Raw genomic sequence first — 12920 nt, 5'->3', positions numbered from 1 at the left:
ACATGGAAATATGCAGTACGTCTTTCAAAGCACACCGCCCACTAGAGGCTGCTGTTGTGCCTCTGAAGATTGTCTGTTATTATTATTCTTATTTCTAATTATTCATTTATGATATGGAAGCCTGTTTCCGCCACTAAAAGGAAAAAAAATATCGCAATGGTAACTCAGAATTACAAGACAAAAAGGCGAAATTATGAGATTAAAAAGTCGAAATTGTGAATTTGAAAAGTAAGAATTGTGTGATAAAACAGTCAATTATGAGACTGAAAGAATAAATTCTGATGTTAAAAAAATCGACATTACGAGATAAAAAGTCAAAATTATGAGATGAAAAGTCAATTATGAGATAAAAAGTCATAATCATGAGACCAAAAGCAAATCATGACATAAAAAGTCATAATTATGAAATAAAAAGTCAATTAAGAGATACAGTAAGTCATGATTCATATGAATCAGTAAGTCATGATTGATAAGTCATGATTCTGAGATAAAAAATACATAATTATGAAATTAAAAAATCATTATTATGAAATAAAAATACATGATTATGAGATAAAAGACAATTTTGACATAACAAATCATAGTTATGAGATAAAAAGACATAATTATGAAATGAGAAAATAATAATTATGAAACAGAAAAGTCATCATGATCAGATAAAAAAGTCAATTATGAGATAAAAAGTCTATGATAAAAAGTCTATGAGATAAAAAGTCTCATAATTATGATTTTTTTATATCATAATTATGAGACAGAAAAGTCCTCATTATGAGATAGGAAAGTTGAAATGATGAGATACAAACTGCGCAGGTGCCGAGTGCCATGCGAGGCTTATTATTACGACTATTAATAAAATTACTATTACTATTATATTTATTATAATCGTTTATATTATTTGATATTATTATTATTGTTTATGCTGTTGTTATTCTAGTTGTTATCAGATTACAAGAGTGACTAACTGGATCTGAAATGAAATGAAATGAAATGAAGGAGTAAATTGGAGGTCATGTTGAGTTCATGTGCTCATTTGAGTGTCCTGGAAAATACAGCAGTGTTGTTTTTGGCAGCCATTTTATTTGTAGTCCTAGTCTTTTGAACGGAAACGCTTCTTGTTTTAGTCCCATTTTAGTCAATTCTAGATGTGATAGTTTTAGTCCAGATTTAGTCGACAAAAACCAAAAACGTTTTAGTTTTAGTAAAATAAAGAAATAAACATAATTTATGTCAATAAGTATCGGAAATTGTCTGTGTGCGGTTTGTTTCCTCCCACATTCCAACAACATGCATGTTAGGTTCGCTGGCGACTCTAAATTGTCCATAGGTATGAATGGCAGGAACCTTTCAGGTGCTATTATTAAAAAATAAATACGTAAAAGAAACAAATGCGTAAATAACTATGTTGAATTTTTATGTAAATAAGCGGTATAGCAAATGGATGGATGGATGGACATCAATTTGGAAATGTGGGCCATTATTTTATTGAAAAATTAATTTACAGTTACAAATCCCATTGTTTTTACAGCAACAACCCGTTCCGCTTTGTTTGACGGTCCTCGAACGCACCACCTAACTTTGCCCTACGCTGCACAGACAGACTACGATACTGGATTGGGTCCTTTTTTCACCTCATATTTGTTCCCAAATGCTGATACTATGCGGGAATGCATAAAGGTGAGATTTGTTGACCTTACCGAGTGCTAATGGAAATATTTGTGTTGCACAACCTCAAGTTAATTCATCATTTTCTCTCTGGAAAACAAAGTCCAGGCCCATACTGGTGGATGGTGGCGCTGTATTCATTTCGTGCTGTTGTCACAGTCTTAGTTTTACATATAGGAACCAATTATTTCATTCATTATAATGTCATTCCATGCAATCATTTAATATAATAATTAACATATACTGTATGCTATATTCAATTATTTATAATAATAATAATTAATACCTAAAAATGTCAAATGAACAGAAATAATCCCATTCAAATATACGATATACGTAAAAATATTTTTGTAAGCAATACAATTCTGTGATTGTGAATCCCGCCTCTCGCCCAAAGTCAGCTGGGATAGGCTCCAGCATTCTCCTGCGACCCTAATGAATGATGCAAAATGATGAAGAGATTTAAAATGAAAACATTGATTCAGATATACTGTATATGCTACATAATAACTCCCAGTCAATAATCAATAAATCACTCAGTTTCCCTCGTCCTCGTCCTTAGCTTGTACTGCAGTAAAGTGCTCGCTCGCTCTAACGCGGATTTGCTTTTTCGCAGATTTTTTTTGGTGCGTCTTTTTTTTAATTACAGCGTATGAACGCTGTTACAGGCCGAGCCTGGTACTTTAAGAGGAACTGCGGGAAGTTGAGCGTCTATGGCTTCCCTCTCTCATCTGTCTATACCGCTAGCTCGCTTGCTTGCTAGCTTGTAAATGAATCACCGGTTCGTCTGCAGCAACAACAATACAAAAACGCCACAGTACAGCGGGACGGCGCCAGGACGAAAAGGCGCGGCCACAGGAGTGAAATATGCGGGAGCGACTTAGTCATTTCTTGTGTGTGTTCTTGTGTTAAAATTCAAACGAAGGTTTGAACTATTTTGAGAGTGTACGAAGAGTGTAGATTCCTACAGATCAGTCAGTGATCATTTTATATTTCTGCAGCAGTTGCCTTCTGAGACAATTATTTAGCCACATTTGTTAGCTGATTATTAAATGAGACAAATACAGGAAACTGCCCTTTAACGAGCCATTTTCCCTTCGTATTCAAAGCGCTCCTGCTAAATGGCTGCCATGATCGAGTGGCGTGATTAAGGGTGAATCCAGAATGAAGCATTAGCAGGCCGCTCGCAGACGTGAAATATTACTGCAGAATATTACTGCATTCCAGAATTGATGGTATTAAGGCAAGGGGGTCCAACGTGAAGCCTAGGGGCCATTTTCGACCCGCGTTTCTGTTATTATCGGCCCGCGGCACATTTAAAAAATTGAATTTAACAAGAAAACTACAAAAAAATGGAAAAGTCTGCAGTAATTTTACAAGAATTAAGTGGAAATATTAGACAAAAATGCTGTAATCTAATGAGAAAAAGTTGTAATTTTACAGCAGGGGTGTCAAACTCATTTTCATTGAGGGCCACATCGCAGTTACGGCTGCCCTCAGAGGGCCACTTGTAACTGGCAGTTTTTATGAATCAAAATATGAATATAACCTCATATTATTATTACAGTTGCCCATGCATTAGATTATTATATTTTTACTAACAAATTGATGGATAACTTGCTTCGAAATGAGAAGTGAAGTGAGAATGTCATGGTGACAAGCAGACATTCAAGTATGTGTTTTTGAAAAGTGCTTGGAATATCTTGCAGCATGTTTGCATAATACTGACGTTTACAAGAACCGCATGCAGTGCAATCTTTCTGTCAAAATGACAGATCAAATACATTTAGAAGGGCAGAGGTCAAGTGCATTAATCACATGCATTATTCCAAGGGTTTCACGGGCCGCATAGAATGATGTGGCGGGCCACATCTGGCCCCCGGGCCTCGTGTTTGACACCTGTGTTTTACAGGAATAACCTGTTAATATTAGGAGGAAAAATGATTTTAGCGGCATAAAGTTGAACTGTTAAAGAAAAAAGATGTTTAAAAAAAAAAACAGTAATATCATGAGAAACAAACAAAACAAAAAATAAAATTGTAATTTTTGGAAAATTAGGTTGCAGGAAAAAGTGTTAGAGAATAAACTAAAAATTTAGTAGAATGAAAATTTACAAAAAGAAAGTTTGAATAGAAATTACAGCTGTAATTTTCAGAGAAAGTGAAAAAGTGAAAATAATAAAGAAAAAAGTTGTATTCTAATGAGAAAAAATTGCAATTTTATGAGAATAAAGTTGTAATATTATGACAAAAAACATAAAGAATAAAGTTTAAATATTTAAAAAAAAATTATTTGATTGAGGAAAAGTCAAAATATTATGCGAATAAAGTCATAATTATAAGAAGAAGAAAGTTAAAATATTTGTTAAATTAAAATGAAAAAAAACAAAGGCAGAAATGGAAAAAAAAAGAGCTGTAATTTTACGAGAAAAAAATTCTAAATATTAACAAAAAAAAGTGGGAATTTTATGAGAATATTATATGTTATATTATTATATTATGAAGAAACATGATATAGAAAATAATCATTTATTTTAGTAGCATAAAGTTTAAATATTAAAGAAAAAGTACTTTTTCTTTTTAAAGTGGCCTATTATGAGAAACAAAGACTAAAGCTGTCATTTTTGCAAAATTAGGTTGAGGAAAAAGTCCTAATTGTAGGACAAAGGTTTAAAGAAATAGTTTGAAAATTAAAATAACAAAACAGCAGAAATTTAAAAAAGCTGTAAATTTACGAGAATAAATTCAAAATATTAAGAAAAAAAGTCGTATTCTAAAGTTATTATGACAAAAAAAACATAATTTTAACTGCATAAAGTTGAAATATTAAAGAAAAATATTTAATTTTTTTTTTAAGTTGGAATATTATGAGAAACAAAAACAAACCAAGAATAAAGTTGTAATTTTTTAAAACTTAGGTTGGGGAAAAAAGTCCTAATGTTATGGGAATAAATTCATAATTACGACAGCAAAGTTTAATACAAGAAAGTTGAAATTGTTGGAAAAAAAAACAAAAAAACAACATCAGCAGAAACAGAATAAAATGTAATTTTATGAGAATAAACTTGTAATATTATGAAGGAAAGTAACTCCAGTTTGGTAGCATAGAGTTGAAATATTAAAGGAAAAGTCCTAATGAGACGAATAAAAAGGTCATTTTTGAAAATGAGGCTGAGGAAAAAGTTATAATATTACGGGAATAAAGTCAAATTATTATGGGAATAAAGTCATAATTCCGAGGAGAAAGTTGACTAGAATAAAGTTTGGATAATTAAAAAAAAAAAAACAGAAGAAATGCAAAAAAAGAAAGTGAAAATATTAAAGACAAAAAAGTCACACTCTCATGAGAACTAAGTGGGAATTTTACGAGAATAACCTTGTGATATTAAGAGGGAAAATTATATATGTAATAATCATTTTAGTAGCATAAAATTTAAATAATAAAAAAAAAAAACGTTAATACCTCCGCCAAGCGCAACGCAAAGTGCAAGCGTTTATCTGTTTGTGTGTTTGTGTTCAAAATAACTTGAAAAGTTGTGAATGGATTTGGATGAAATTCTCAGGAATACGTCGGAAACGGGATATGGAAGAACTGATTACATTTTCCAGACGAAAACCACCATTACAGAATATTCCATTTTTGTGAATAACTGCTGAACTAATATTGATTTCATGATGAATCCAAATGCTAATGCTATGTTTTCATGGTCAAGGAATCTAAATATGGAGATCAAATAAATGTAGGACTGATATTTATGCTGTACATCACAATATGGGGGAACTAAGGCGCTTGGCGGAGGTCTGCGCTCTCCGAGTGCTTCTCTAGTTTTTCTCATCCACCCCCGGGGCCCTGCCACCGAGGAGCTTTTTGACAAACTGAGCAACCTCAGCCCCAGAGATAGGAGAGCCCACCGTGGAGTTCTCAGGCTCTGCTTCCTCATAGGAAGGCGTGTCGGTGGGATTGAGGAGGTCTTCCAAGTATTCTTTCCACCGATCCACAACATCCCGAGTCGAGGTCATCAGCACACCATCCCCACCATCCCCACCATACACGGTGTTGACTGTGCACTGCTTCCCCCTCCTGAGACGCCGAATGGTGGTCCAGAATGTCTTCAAAGCCGTTCAGAAGTCGGTCTCCACAGTTCTCCAAACTCCTCCCATGTCCGAGTTTTTGCCTCAGCGACTGCCAGAACTGCAGACCGCTTGGCCTGCCGATACCTGTCAGCTGCTTCCGGAGTCCCATGAGCCAAAAAGGCCCCATCCTCCGTAACTACTCTACACATTAGTTCCTCATTAGTTCTTCAGTAACTACTCTACACATTAGTTCCCCATTAGTTCTTCATTAGTTCCTCAGTAACTACTCAACATTTATGCGCATTAGTTCCTTAGTAACTACTCTACACATTAGTTCCTCATTAGTTCTACATTAGTTCCTCAGTAACTGCTCTAAATTTATATGCCTTGGTTCCTCAGTGACTACTCTACTCATTAGTTCCTCATTAGTTCTTCATTAGTTCCTCAGTAACTACTCAACATTTATGTGCATTAGTTCCTCAGTAACTACTCTACTCATCAGTTACTCATTAGTTCTTCATCAGTTCCTCAGAAACTAGTCTAAATGTATGCGCCTTAGTCATTAGTTCCTCATTAGTTCCTCAGTAACTAGTCTAAATGTATGCGCCTTAGTCATTAGTTCCTCATTAGTTCCTCAGAAACTAGTCTAAATGTATGCACCTTAGTCATTAGTTCCTCATTAGTTCCTCAGTAACTAGTCTAAATGTATGCGCCTTAGTCATTAGTTCCTCATTAGTTCCTCAGAAACTAGTCTAAATGTATGCACCTTAGTCATTAGTTCCTCATTAGTTCCTCAGAAACTAGTCAAAATTATTGTAAAGTGTGACCAAGGTTTGTAATTAAACTGAGGAGGTTTTGGGTTAAGATTGAGTAAAAAATGTGATGGGGACTTAGTGGGGAGGGGGGGGTTCTGCACAGGTAAAACAACCTGAGATGCACTTTATTATCTTCATTTTCTTTACCGGTGACAGACTTGACATCGACGTTGTCGATATGTACAGTGTACAGTAAATATCTTCACATGGACGCTACAAAGCACATTTACAAGTACAACAGAGTGGGCCGTCTGCTCCTGCAATGCAGATTCTTTTATTTTGCAGCTGTACCTAATGTTGTGGCCGTATATACACAGCATCCATCCATCCATTTTCTATACCGCTTCTCCTCTTTAGGGTCGCGGGGGCAAGCTCACAGCACCTGGTATTCCCAGGCGATCTCCCATCCAAGTACTAACCAGGCCCGACCCTGCTTAGCTTCCGAGATCAGGCGCAGACAGGGCAGTGTGGCCTTAATATACACAGCATGTACACCCAAAATAAAGCAATAAAAATGACGGTTGGTCCACAGTCGTCTTGAAAATATTCTCTACATTCAGTCTAATTCCAGCGTGACGGGTGCCTGCAGGTGAGATCACGTGGTGGACGTCTGCGTGATGCTCCTCTGGCTGCTGGTGCTCTTGACGGCAAAGGTGGACGAGTTGCTCTTGTGGCTGGAGTCAAAGTCGCGCTCGCAGCGGCAGCGCGACGACTTGAGGTAACGCGCCGAACAGCACAGGAAGTTCTGCCGCAGGTCATGGAAGAGGTGGCCCGCGAAGCACATGTAGATCCACGGGTTGCAGCAGCTGTTCAGGCTGGCCAGCAGCATGGAGATGATGAAGGGCATGGCTGCACGACAGCACAGGGGGGGGGGCAGTCAGTAATTTCAAAGAGGATGAGGTCTGTTTTGCATATATACAAAACAAAACCTGATCATAAAACCTTTATTAACTGTACAGTACAATGCTTTGAAGCAAATGCTGCCATTTATAACTGGCATGCAAGTGTAAAAGACAAACAAAAATTCAATAAAAAAAGAATTAAATTAAATAAAAAATAAAGAATAAAAAATAATAAATTAAAACATTATATATATATATATATTAATATACATTGTACTTTATGTTATATAATTATTAAATTACATATTATATATTCTTGATATGTAATTATGTATACTACAAATTAATACGTTAAAAAAATTTAAAAAATAATAATTACGAAATTTTATTTAATTTTAATTTTTTAAAAAGCCAAGGAAAAGTCACAAAATCATCCTTTGATGCTTCCTGAAGTGAGCCCTGGCGAGGTGACTTTTCACCCAACGTCATCCACGACGGTGGCACATCTTTTATGAATGAAGTGCGGCCAAAAGAAACCCTAATATTACATCAAAGTGGTTAACTTATTTTTACACTTGTACGGCCATTTTTGTAGCGTTTGAAATGGACTTCAAAAAGTTCTGAAAATGTGGTGATTTATTTACATTTCTAGGAATTCCCTCAAGAACACTTTTTTTAAAACATGGAAAAAAAAATCAGATTTCAAGAAAAAAAACGTTGTGAATTTAGAAGATAAAAAGTCATAAATTGACGAGAAAAAAGTTGTGAAATTATGAAAATAACGTCATAACTGTACGAGAAAAGAAGCTGCAAATTTACAAGAATAAAGTCAAAAATTTACAAGAAAAATGTTGTAAATTAACGAGAAAAAAATTGTAAATTTACGAGAAAAAAAGTCGTAAATTTACAAAAAAATCATACGTTTACGAGAAAAAAGGTCATAATTCACAATACAAATAATACAAATACAAAAATCTCAGATTATTTTAATACTCCCTTGTAACAGGCATTGCCTGAGACAGCTGTGAAAATGGGGGACTTTTTCTCGTAAAATTACAAATTTATGACTGTTTTTCTTGGAAATGTGTGACTTTTTACGAGAATAAAGTCCTAAAGGTACATCTTTATTCTCGTAAATTTATGGCATTATTCTTGTAAATGTACAACTTTTTTTCTAGTAAATTTATGACTTTATTCTCATAATATTATGACTTTTTTCTAAAAAAAATTCCGACTTTATTCTTACGTCTTTATTCTTGTCAATTTCCGACTTTATTGTTGTAAATTGCCGACTTTTTTTCTTGTAAATGTATTACTTTATTTCTCTTAATAATATGACTTTTTTTCTCTAAAATGTCTGACTTTACTCTTGTGAACTTACAACTTTTTTCTCGTAAATTTATGATTTAATTCTATTTGATTTTCAAATGTATTCTCCAAATCTCAGATTATTTGACGACACTATCATAACAGGCATTGAGACAGCCATGAAAGTGGGGGACTTATTATAGGAGGACTTATGTGACCTTTGGCCTTGTGCAAAGGTAGTATTATGACTTTTTTCTTGTAAATGTATCACTTTTTTTCTAAATAAAAATAAAAATAAAAATCCTGTAAATAGGCTAATAAATCATCATCATAACAATAAAGTAATACATCATAAATACAGCAATCAAAATCAAACAATGTATTAAATATAACAAAACCCGTTCCAGGACGCTGGTTGACCTCTGAATTGTATGAAAGAGTGTTAGGGCCAATCAGAAATAAAACACTCAGAGATTTTGAGAATAAAGTCGCACATTTACAAGAATAAAGTCGTAAATTTATGAGAAAAAAGTTGCAAATTAAGAGGAAAAAGTTATAAATTTATGAGAATAAAGTTGTAAATTTGCTAGAATAAAATCGTAAATTTACGACTTTATTCTTGTAAACGTACGACTTTATTCTCGAAATCTCCGACTGTTTTTTTTTCAATGCGGCCCGAATACTCCGTTGTACAATTCAGAGGTCAACGAGCATCCTGGAACGGGTTTTGTTATATTTAATAAATTGTTTGATGTTGATTGCTGCATTTATAATGTATTACGTTACTATTATTATTATTTATTCACCTACTGTATTTACATATTTACAGGATTTGTATTTTTGTATCGTAATTTGTCAAGCATGTCAACTGAGTGACACGTTATGTTACAAATGAAAGATAATGTCATTCAGTTCTGTTAGTAAGCGTATGTAAATCACCGATGGGGCGGGGGGGCATATAATATCTTGCCAAGGGCTGATTTTTATTCTTGTTGGAATTTGTTTTGTTTTTTTAAAAAGCACATTAGACTGGAATAACGTGTTGCGACATAAAAGATGGTACTGATACTATCAGAGGAGTCTGGCGATCCTCAAATCTCATTTGCATAATGACATCACAATGAAAATGCATCCTTCACGGGGGAGGGGGGGGGGGGGGCATCCCACATGAACAGTGAGCGATCATAATGAAATTGGATGTTCCATTTGTAACCGAGGAAGGTTTTGCATGGAAAGCGGCGTCCTTTACGTGGACGCTACGTGGACGTGACCTTTAGCAAGTTTTGCAAAGTGAGCCTTGGGCTTCCTGCCCACGAGAAGCTGAATGCTAATCAATAGCACAGCCAGTGTGAGCCAGCAGGCAGCGCGGGAGGGGGGCGGGGGTCTGTACACGGTGCGTGAGAGCCCAGGTTTTCACCTCGCTAGTCAAAGCATCAAAGCGTCGGCGTGATTACTGCCTTTTGAGAATGGACTCAGATTTATAATGACGATGATGATGATGATGACGTGTCCCTGCTGTGAAGCCAAAGAGCAAATGAGGCGTCTCATCAGGTGGGATGAAATAGGCAGGGGAGGGCACGAGGGGGCCATTTTAGCACTTGACAATTGGGCTGGCTGGAGGAGGAAATTGCAAATGGGAGTCGAGTGCTGCTGTTTTTTTTTCCGCTGGAAAACAACATCCGCCGCGGAGCCTCCGCCTGACACAACAGACATGATCGCTATATCGCCATTGTTCAGAAATGAATTCGTTATTAAAAGATGGCTGTTTGGTGTATTATTAGTCAAACCGTATGTAAACACAAGTGATATGTAGTATTGTGGTCACTAGGGGGCAGTGGTGACACATCACATTAGCTTAAAAGGCATTACCTTAACACTGCCATGGCATGTCCCACATGATAGAGTGGGAAAAAGTTCTCCTCCCATTCCGTGTGGAAGTGGTAAGTTTTTTGCTTCTTTTGAGAAGAATTTTGCCCATCATCCACAATCCTGAACACACTTCTTTCGCTTTTCTTTTCATGTCTTTTTATGTTCATGTACATGTAGACAGAAAGCAGTGCTGCCATCCAAACATAGACATGTAGAGCTGCCCAGCTTGTGTTTGTCTGCTGTGAGTTGACATTAGCGTGCGTCTAATGGATACTGATCTCCGCTCGGGCCTATCTATGCTTCACAAACAGCGGCACGTGTCTGACAATTGGGTGGCCTTTCTGAGCGTCATTCACGTGGACAAAAGCCATCAGTCGTCAGCCTTCTTCCTGTGATCGTGCAGCATAATAAAAAAAAAAAAAGCTTGTTTTGTGTGTGCTGAATGATGTGGCGACGCAGTCAAGGACGGCAGTCGCTCACTTGGAACCTTTCAGCGAGGAACAACCATTTTCTACTTCAAAGTTTGTTTGCTGTCCTTTCGCCACCGTCTTTTCCTTTTGTTTTGCGCTTCTAGCCTCTTTTTAGACGAGGAAATGACGTTATTTGGAAGACAGTAAGCCTCGCTGCGCTTTGAAAACATACGGGAGTCACTGGACTCAAAGGCTTGTTATTCAATGAGGGACAAAACCTGACAAACATTTCAGTTTGATGCAGTGCAAAATAATAAACAATAAATGTTACGTCTGCTACTGCCAATCAAAAGCAGTTCTTCCCACGGGAATGCAATCTATTCGTGGCAGTGGTGGCTTGGCGTAATCGGCAAATTTGCATGATTGGCCATGATGCATTTTCAAAAAGTGAGTAAAAAAAAACATGAAAAGGAAAAAAAGTACAAACAAAATTTCTCCTGTCGCTTCTTTTTTTTTTAAATGTCACAAACGAGACGGATCCGCCCGCAAATGCTTTTGGAACGAGCAGGGGCCCACAGCAGCACCCGCTGCTCGTTGAGAAGAGCGATACGTGCTTTCACGTTAAATGGTTTCAGACTCAACCACGATAAGTAAAAACATTCAATGTTAATAAATGGAATATTTTCGTAGTTACAGCATAGAAAACTTGTTTATGACTTTCTAAATGCGGGTTTTAACATCATTAGAGCCCTGTAGACATGAAATAACACCCCTATAGTCACCTTTACACTGCTATTATTCATTGTTTACACCACATGGCACAACTCCTATGCTGCAGGGACTGAAGACGGCCACGAGCTAGCGTGCTATCCAGTTAGCTACCATTTCCACACGGGATGGGAGGAGAACTTTTTTCTTTTTCACTCTATCATGTGGGACATGCCACGGCTGATTCCATGACTTCATGCAGTGTTAAGGTAATGTCATGTAAGCTAATGTCTCAATGTTTTGTGTCATTACTGCCGCCTAGTGGCCACAATACTACATATCACAACATATCCTAACATACTGTATATGTTTTGACTAATAATACACCATAGTCTACCACATTAATTAATTCATTAATGTCTGAAAAACCACGATACAGCAAGGAAGTGATCATCGAACCGCGATATTGCGAGGGACGACTGTAGTAGATTTGTCTCAAGTCGATACCGATAACGTTCTGTTTCTCTAGACCAGAGGTCGCCAACCCGTCGAGCGTGAGCTGCTAGTTGGTCTTTGGGACTTTGCCGGTTGATTGCGAGAACATTTGGAAAAAAAATGTATTTTCACATCAGTGCTCTCACCTCCTGGAAAGCGACCAACAAGAACGCATTTTGCCCACTGAACACGCCCATATGCCTCGCCGCTATCCAGGTAGCAACCCGCAAGCCCCAGCAAGGAGCCCGGTCCCCAAAATCCGGCCGGAGGTACACTAGTACACCGGCTCGCCTCGTACACCGACTGGCACCCCCGCGCTACCAAAAAGGACGAGCCAGAGCGGGAGGGAGTGGCAGAGCGCTGCAGCAATGTGCCTGTGCACAGTAGTTATTGCACGTTAATAAGGCTCAAAGTCCACGTTTGCTAGCTCAAAGTTAGTTCTTGTTCAGGTTCACGGCCGAGACCAGGAATGTTGGTCTCAAAATGGTTGGTGACCACTGCTCTAGACCAGAATGGTACCGATACTCGACTGACTTTTTTATGTCTACTTTTTAAAATTTGGATTTAAGTGTAGTTTGTGCACGCCTGGAGGTTAGGAGGACTTGACCAAATTAGGATTTGACCAAGTGCACCTGTTGATTTGTCCTGATCAAATATCATGACATCACTACTACCACATCACTACTATCAGGAGAACCAGACTATAGAGCAGGAGGAGCCACCTGCTGTGGCCCAGCA

General features: G+C 37.1%; 1 pseudogene; it reads right to left on the bottom strand.

Moving 5' to 3' along the window:
- Nucleotides 1-6920: 6920 nt before the first annotated feature.
- Nucleotides 6921-7029, bottom strand: LOC129187070 (5S ribosomal RNA; annotated as a pseudogene).
- Between the last annotated feature and the right edge of the window lie 5891 nt (nucleotides 7030-12920).

The sequence above is a fragment of the Dunckerocampus dactyliophorus genome, chromosome 8, assembly GCF_027744805.1.
Source record: "Dunckerocampus dactyliophorus isolate RoL2022-P2 chromosome 8, RoL_Ddac_1.1, whole genome shotgun sequence".
In the NCBI taxonomy this organism is placed as follows: Eukaryota; Metazoa; Chordata; class Actinopteri; order Syngnathiformes; family Syngnathidae; genus Dunckerocampus; species Dunckerocampus dactyliophorus.
Note: the sequence above shows the minus strand (reverse complement) of the source record. Positions and strands in the feature narration are given on the sequence as shown.